Source organism: Staurois parvus, unplaced genomic scaffold (assembly GCF_062004578.1).
Source record: "Staurois parvus isolate SC_StPar_1 unplaced genomic scaffold, SC_StPar_1.0 ptg000751l, whole genome shotgun sequence".
Lineage (NCBI taxonomy): Eukaryota > Metazoa > Chordata > Amphibia > Anura > Ranidae > Staurois > Staurois parvus.
This window is the reverse complement of record NW_028318547.1, coordinates 1,820,961-1,829,755: the sequence shown is the minus strand read 5'-3', so window position 1 is coordinate 1,829,755 and position 8,795 is coordinate 1,820,961.

Genomic DNA, 8,795 nt, shown 5'->3' with positions numbered 1-8,795 from the left:
CTGGCACTCAGTAACAATTCTGTCTGTCCCTGAGTAACAATTCTCTGGCACTCCGTGACAATTCTGTCTGTCCCTGAGTAACAATTCTCTGGCACTCAGTAACAATTCTGTCTGTCCCTGAGTAAAAATTCTGTGGCCCTAATTAAAGTTTCTGTGGCCCTAAGTAACAATTCTCTGGCACTCAGTAACAATTCTGTCTGTCCCTGAGTAACAATTCTCTGGCACTCAGTAACAATTCTGTCTGTCCCTGAGTAAAAATTCTGTGACCCTAAGTAAAGTTTCTGGGGCCCTGAGTAACAATTATCTGGCACTCAGTAACAATTCTGTCTGTCCCTGAGTAACAATTCTCTGGCACTCAGTAACAATTCTGTCTGTCCCTGAGTAACAATTCTCTGGCACTCAGTAACAATTCTGTCTGTCCCTGAGTAAAAATTCTGTGGCCCTAAGTAAAGTTTCTGTGGCCCTGAGTAACAATTCTCTGGCACTCCGTAACAATTCTGTCTGTCCCTGAGTAACAATTCTCTGGCACTCAGTAACAATTCTGTCTGTCCCTGAGTAAAAATTCTGTGGCCCTAATTAAAGTTTCTGTGGCCCTAAGTAACAATTCTCTGGCACTCAGTAACAATTCTGTCTGTCCCTGAGTAACAATTCTCTGGCACTCGGTAACAATTCTGTCTGTCCCTGAGTAACAATTCTCTGGCACTCAGTAACAATTCTGTCTGTCCCTGAGTAAAAATTCTGTGGCCCTAATTAAAGTTTCTGTGGCCCTAAGTAACAATTCTCTGGCACTCAGTAACAATTCTGTCTGTCCCTGAGTAACAATTCTCTGGCACTCGGTAACAATTCTGTCTGTCCCTGAGTAACAATTCTCTGGCACTCAGTAACAATTCTGTCTGTCCCTGAGTAAAAATTCTGTGGCCCTAATTAAAGTTTCTGTGGCCCTAAGTAACAATTCTCTGGCACTCAGTAACAATTCTGTCTGTCCCTGAGTAACAATTCTCTGGCACTCCGTGACAATTCTGTCTGTCCCTGAGTAACAATTCTCTGGCACTCAGTAACAATTCTGTCTGTCCCTGAGTAAAAATTCTGTGGCCCTAATTAAAGTTTCTGTGGCCCTAAGTAACAATTCTCTGGCACTCAGTAACAATTCTGTCTGTCCCTGAGTAACAATTCTCTGGCACTCAGTAACAATTCTGTCTGTCCCTGAGTAAAAATTCTGTGACCCTAAGTAAAGTTTCTGGGGCCCTGAGTAACAATTATCTGGCACTCAGTAACAATTCTGTCTGTCCCTGAGTAACAATTCTCTGGCACTCAGTAACAATTCTGTCTGTCCCTGAGTAACAATTCTCTGGCACTCAGTAACAATTCTGTCTGTCCCTGAGTAAAAATTCTGTGGCCCTAAGTAAAGTTTCTGTGGCCCTGAGTAACAATTCTCTGGCACTCCGTAACAATTCTGTCTGTCCCTGAGTAACAATTCTCTGGCACTCAGTAACAATTCTGTCTGTCCCTGAGTAAAAATTCTGTGGCCCTAATTAAAGTTTCTGTGGCCCTAAGTAACAATTCTCTGGCACTCAGTAACAATTCTGTCTGTCCCTGAGTAACAATTCTCTGGCACTCGGTAACAATTCTGTCTGTCCCTGAGTAACAATTCTCTGGCACTCAGTAACAATTCTGTCTGTCCCTGAGTAAAAATTCTGTGGCCCTAATTAAAGTTTCTGTGGCCCTAAGTAACAATTCTCTGGCACTCAGTAACAATTCTGTCTGTCCCTGAGTAACAATTCTCTGGCACTCGGTAACAATTCTGTCTGTCCCTGAGTAACAATTCTCTGGCACTCAGTAACAATTCTGTCTGTCCCTGAGTAAAAATTCTCTGGCCCTAAGTAAAGTTTCTGTGGCCCTGAGTAACAATTCTCTGGCACTCCGTAACAATTCTGTCTGTCCCTGAGTAACAATTCTCTGGCACTCAGTAACAATTCTGTCTGTCCCTGAGTAACAATTCTGTGGCCCTAATTAAAGTTTCTGTGGCCCTAAGTAACAATTCTCTGGCACTCAGTAACAATTCTGTCTGTCCCTGAGTAACAATTCTCTGGCACTCGGTAACAATTCTGTCTGTCCCTGAGTAACAATTCTCTGGCACTCAGTAACAATTCTGTCTGTCCCTGAGTAAAAATTCTGTGGCCCTAATTAAAGTTTCTGTGGCCCTAAGTAACAATTCTCTGGCACTCAGTAACAATTCTGTCTGTCCCTGAGTAACAATTCTCTGGCACTCCGTGACAATTCTGTCTGTCCCTGAGTAACAATTCTCTGGCACTCAGTAACAATTCTGTCTGTCCCTGAGTAAAAATTCTGTGGCCCTAATTAAAGTTTCTGTGGCCCTAAGTAACAATTCTCTGGCACTCAGTAACAATTCTGTCTGTCCCTGAGTAACAATTCTCTGGCACTCAGTAACAATTCTGTCTGTCCCTGAGTAAAAATTCTGTGACCCTAAGTAAAGTTTCTGGGGCCCTGAGTAACAATTATCTGGCACTCAGTAACAATTCTGTCTGTCCCTGAGTAACAATTCTCTGGCACTCAGTAACAATTCTGTCTGTCCCTGAGTAACAATTCTCTGGCACTCAGTAACAATTCTGTCTGTCCCTGAGTAAAAATTCTGTGGCCCTAAGTAAAGTTTCTGTGGCCCTGAGTAACAATTCTCTGGCACTCCGTAACAATTCTGTCTGTCCCTGAGTAACAATTCTCTGGCACTCAGTAACAATTCTGTCTGTCCCTGAGTAAAAATTCTGTGGCCCTAATTAAAGTTTCTGTGGCCCTAAGTAACAATTCTCTGGCACTCAGTAACAATTCTGTCTGTCCCTGAGTAACAATTCTCTGGCACTCGGTAACAATTCTGTCTGTCCCTGAGTAACAATTCTCTGGCACTCAGTAACAATTCTGTCTGTCCCTGAGTAAAAATTCTGTGGCCCTAATTAAAGTTTCTGTGGCCCTAAGTAACAATTCTCTGGCACTCAGTAACAATTCTGTCTGTCCCTGAGTAACAATTCTCTGGCACTCGGTAACAATTCTGTCTGTCCCTGAGTAACAATTCTCTGGCACTCAGTAACAATTCTGTCTGTCCCTGAGTAAAAATTCTGTGGCCCTAATTAAAGTTTCTGTGGCCCTAAGTAACAATTCTCTGGCACTCATTAACAATTCTGTCTGTCCCTGAGTAACAATTCTCTGGCACTCGGTAACAATTCTGTCTGTCCCTGAGTAACAATTCTCTGGCACTCAGTAACAATTCTGTCTGTCCCTGAGTAAAAATTCTGTGGCCCTAATTAAAGTTTCTGTGGCCCTAAGTAACAATTCTCTGGCACTCAGTAACAATTCTGTCTGTCCCTGAGTAACAATTCTCTGGCACTCCGTAACAATTCTGTCTGTCCCTGAGTAACAATTCTCTGGCACTCCGTAACAATTCTGTCTGTCCCTGAGTATGAATTCTGTGGCCCTAACTAGCGTTTCTTTGTCCCTAAGTAACAGTTCTGTGGCCCTCAGTAACAGTTCTGTGTCTGTGCGAGTAACAATTCTGTGTCTGTGCGAGTAACAATTCTGTGGCCCTAAGTAACAGTTCTGTGGCCTTCAGTAACAATTCTGTGTCTGTGCGAGTAACAATTCTGTGTCTGTGCGAGTAACAATTCTGTGGCCCTAAGTAAAGTTTCTGTGGCCCTAAGTAACAATTCTCTGGCACTCAGTAACAATTCTGTCTGTCCCTGAGTAACAATTCTCTGGCACTCAGTAACAATTCTGTCTGTCCCTGAGTAAAAATTCTGTGGCCCTAAGTAAAGTTTCTGTGGCCCTGAGTAACAATTCTCTGGCACTCAGTAACAATTCTGTCTGTCCCTGAGTAACAATTCTCTGGCACTGAGTAACAATTCTGTCTGTCCCTGAGTAAAAATTCTGTGGCCCTAATTAAAGTTTCTGTGGCCCTAAGTAACAATTCTCTGGCACTCAGTAACAATTCTGTCTGTCCCTGAGTAACAATTCTCTGGCACTCAGTAACAATTCTGTCTGTCCCTGAGTAACAATTCTGTGGCCCTAATAACGTTTCTGTGGCCCTAAGTAACAATTCTCTGGCACTGAGTAACAATTCTGTCTGTCCCTGATTATGAATTCTGTGGCCCTAACTAGCGTTTCTTTGTCCCTAAATAACGATTCTGTGGCCCTCATTAACAAGTCTGTGTCCCTGAGTAATGGTTCTCTGTCCCTAAGTAACTTTTCTCTGTCCCCAATTATCGTTTCTGTGGCCCTAACTCTGTCCCTGTCCCTAGTACAGAGCGGTCTGCCTCTGTTCAATAACTGCAGGCAAATGAAGAATTCCAAAATGGCCGCTATTTATAGCTCGACCATTACACAGTGCTGGCTGGCTGGCTGCTGATAGGCTGATGCGATCACATGTAGTTGAGGCATGCATTATGGGTCAGCGCGCCTTGTCTGCGCGCCTTCCCAGACATCCCCGCTCCGTCGCCGCACATGTCAGCCGCCATTTTCTGAAAAATTTCGATTCGCGCGTCCGAATTAGGCTATTTTTCGGATTCGGCACGAATCGAAATTTTTCCGATATTCGACTCGAATTCCACTTCGGATACTTCGATTCGCTCATCTCTAATAATTTACACAAAAATATGAAATGGGAATTCAACTCTATATTAATGCCTCTTGCAAATACTGATTATTTCCCCCCAGGAAAGGACGAAATATCAGGGAGATGGTTTGAGAGGGAAGATGTCCAACTGAGAGATGTACTGGTAGAGGGGGAATTGAGATCATTTAAAGAATTAAAAGAGAAGAAGGGAGACATTTTTGTTAGAATAGATGAGTGGAAATATCATCAACTAAAATGTTTTATTGGGAAACTACCAAAACCCTTGAGATCAAAAAAGGAGTGGAATATGTTTGAAAGGTTGTTAGAAACACGTAGAGATGGGAAACATGGTATTGCCAAAATTTATAGAATACTCACAGAATTAGACACAGACACAAAGTTAACTTTTATAACAAAGTGGGAAAGAGATATGGAGGTGGTGTTAGATGAGGATCAACAGAAAAAGATATTTAGATTGATACACGAGAACGTTAGTATGAGAGAAGTGGAGATTAATTATAAATGTTTGACACGATGGCACATTACACCGAGTATTGAGCACAAGATGAGTGGGGAGAATTCAAAAATGTGTTGGAGAGGATGTGGAGAGATAGGCACTGTGTTTCACATGTGGTGGCAATGCCCGAAAATTCAGGCCTTTTGGAAAACAATAGTTAAATTGATAGAAATAATAACTGTAAATGACATAGGGTTAGACCCAACGATGTGTCTCCTACATAACGTTGAGATAACAGTAAATAAATATAAAGAATCAGGCGTATGGTATTATTTGAACGCTGCAAAAGGGTTGATACCCAAGTTCTGGCAGAAAACAGAGGTGCCGAAGGAGGAAGATTGGATCAACAGAGTAAATCAGATCAGTAGAATGGAAAAATCTTACTATATGCAGGAAGACAGGCTGGGAACATACTATCCGAGATGGGAAAAATGGGAAAAATCAGAAGTGAAAGAGAGATATAGAAAATCTTAAATTAGGAAGTTATTTAAAGTGATTGGGCCTCGTGAGATTGGAGAACTTGCAGAGGGGAGGGAGGGTGAGGGGGGAGGGGAATGGGGGGGGGGAGGGAAAGAAAAGAGTTATTAGAAGGGGTAAAGTAGAAATGTTAAGACTACTTAAATGTATTGTGTCTCTTTCTATGGAATTTTTTGTAATAATATGAAAAACTAATAAATATTTAAATTAAAAAAAAAAAAAGAAATTGAGGCCTACTGAAGCTACTTACACAGTGTGCATCAAGTCTGTCCAATATTTACAGTTGTTTTTTCTGTGTAATTGTACTTTCTAGCTTTATTTCTTGATGAAACCTACCTCTGCTCTCATTTTCAAACTGTTGTTTAGTAAAACTACTTATATACTGTGCATCAGTTCTGTACAATATTTCTGACGTTTTGTCTCTGAAATAATATGCTCTCAATTTGATTTCTTAATTAAACCTGCCTTGTCTCTCCTTCTGAAATTGCCCCCTAGTAAAAAGGATTATAAACCTTGCATTAAATCTGTACAATATTTTTGGCTTGTGTCTCAAGAAAATATACCCTCTAATGTTCACTGCAGGATAAAACCTCATCTCTCTTTTTAAAATTGTAAGCAAGTTAAATTGCATATATACTGTGCATCAGGGCTATACAGGATTCCTTGCTGTTGTCTCTGAAATTTTACACAACATTTTTATTTCACAATGAAAGCTGCCTGTACTTTCCCTCTAAAAATTTTGGCCTCATAATCTGCTTACTTACTGCTTAGTCTGTACATTATTTTTGGCTGTTGTCTCTAAAATATTATATTTACATTTTTTATTTTATAATAAAAACTGCCTCCTTGCCTTTTCTTTTTACATTTTTGCCTAATAAAGCTGCTTATATACTGTGCAGTGACTGTTATTGTCTTTACACTACAGCCCAGTCAAGCTGCCTACATACTCTCCAGCCACTAAACTATATGTGTGACTAATGGGCTATTCTATCTGAAAAAATACATTCTAATTTTTATTTCAGGAGAAAACTGCCTCACATCTGGAAAGTGGGGTTGGGGTTTTGAACGTATGGTGTGGTACTGTGAAAAAGAAGATATTATTTAGAGATGAGCGAAGTATTCAAAAATTCGATTCGGCTGATTCGGCGAATTCGAGGAATAAATTCGATTCGATGCGAATATATTCGCTGCGAATTTAATTTATAAAAAGGGTGTTTCTAGGCTTCAGAGAGCCTTTATATTAGTGCAGAACACTGTACCTTTAATTTAAATGCCCTTGGAGTCTGCTGGGGAAGAGAAATATTACTGTCAGTCAGTATGACATGCAGATGAGTGCCGTCGATCTTAGAATCACCGCACACTTCACTCATTTGGGCAGTCACGGGGCCAAAACCAGAGTGTGGAGCCACAGTGTGGCGGTGGAGGCAGCAGCAATGGGAGGCCATACAGCACCCTATGACAAAATGGAACCCACCAGCAGTGTGAGGAGACCTGAAAGTGGCACATGGCAGAGTGTGGCGATGGAGACAGCAGCAATGGGAGGCCGTACAGGGACCCATGAGACACTCTGGACCTGGCAGCAGCATGAGGAGGCGGTACGGGGGCCCATGGCAGATTACGGGCCTGGCAGCAGCAATGGGAGGCCCGTAATCTGCCAGCACCCTATGACAAAATGGAACACACCAGCAGTGTGAGGAGACCTGAAAGTGGCACATGGCAGAGTGTGGCGATGGAAACAGCAGCAATGGGAGGCCGTACAGGGACCCATGAGAGACTCTGGACCTGGCAGCAGCATGAGGAGGCGGTACAGGGGCCCATGGCAGATTACGGGCCTGGCAGCAGCAATGGGAGGCCCGTAATCTGCCAGCACCCTATGACAAAATGGAACACACCAGCAGTGTGAGGAGACCTGAAAGTGGCACATGGCAGAGTGTGGCGATGGAGACAGCAGCAATGGGAGGCCGTACAGGGACCCATGAGAGACTCTGGACCTGGCAGCAGCATGAGGAGGCGGTACAGGGGCCCATGGCACATTACGGGCCTGGCAGCAGCAATGGGAGGCCCGTAATCTGCCAGCACCCTATGACAAAATGGAACACACCAGCAGTGTGAGGAGACCTGAAAGTGGCACATGGCAGAGTGTGGCGATGGAGACAGCAGCAATGGGAGGCCGTACAGGGACCCATGAGAGACTCTGGACCTGGCAGCAGCATGAGGAGGCGGTACAGGGGCCCATGGCACATTACGGGCCTGGCAGCAGCAATGGGAGGCCCGTAATCTGCCAGCACCCTATGACAAAATGGAACACACCAGCAGTGTGAGGAGACCTGAAAGTGGCACATGGCAGAGTGTGGCGATGGAGACAGCAGCAATGGGAGGCCGTACAGGGACCCATGAGAGACTCTGGACCTGGCAGCAGCATGAGGAGGCGGTACAGGGGCCCATGGCAGATTACGGGCCTGGCAGCAGCAATGGGAGGCCCGTAATCTGCCAGCACCCTATGACAAAATGGAACACACCAGCAGTGTGAGGAGACCTGAAAGTGGCACATGGCAGAGTGTGGCGATGGAGACAGCAGCAATGGGAGGCCGTACAGGGACCCATGAGAGACTCTGGACCTGGCAGCAGCATGAGGAGGCGGTACAGGGGCCCATGGCAGATTACGGGCCTGGCAGCAGCAATGGGAGGCCCGTAATCTGCCAGCACCCTATGACAAAATGGAACACACCAGCAGTGTGAGGAGACCTGAAAGTGGCACATGGCAGAGTGTGGCGATGGAGACAGCAGCAATGGGAGGTCATACAGGGACCCATGAGAGACTCTGGACCTGGCAGCAGCATGAGGAGGTGGTACGGGGGCCCATGGCAGATTACGGGCCTGGCAGCAGCAATGGGAGGCCCGTAATCTGCCAGCACCCTATGACAAAATGGAACCCACCAGCAGTGTTAGGAGACCTGAAAGTGGCACATGGCAGAGTGTGGCGATGGAGACAGCAGCAATGGGAGGCCGTACAGGGACCCATGAGAGACTCTGGACCTGGCAGCAGCATGAGGAGGCGGTACAGGGGCCCATGGCACATTACGGGCCTGGCAGCAGCAATCGGAGGCCCGTAATCTGCCAGCACCCTATGACAAAATGTAACACACCAGCAGTGTGAGGAGACCTGAAAGTGGCACATGGCAG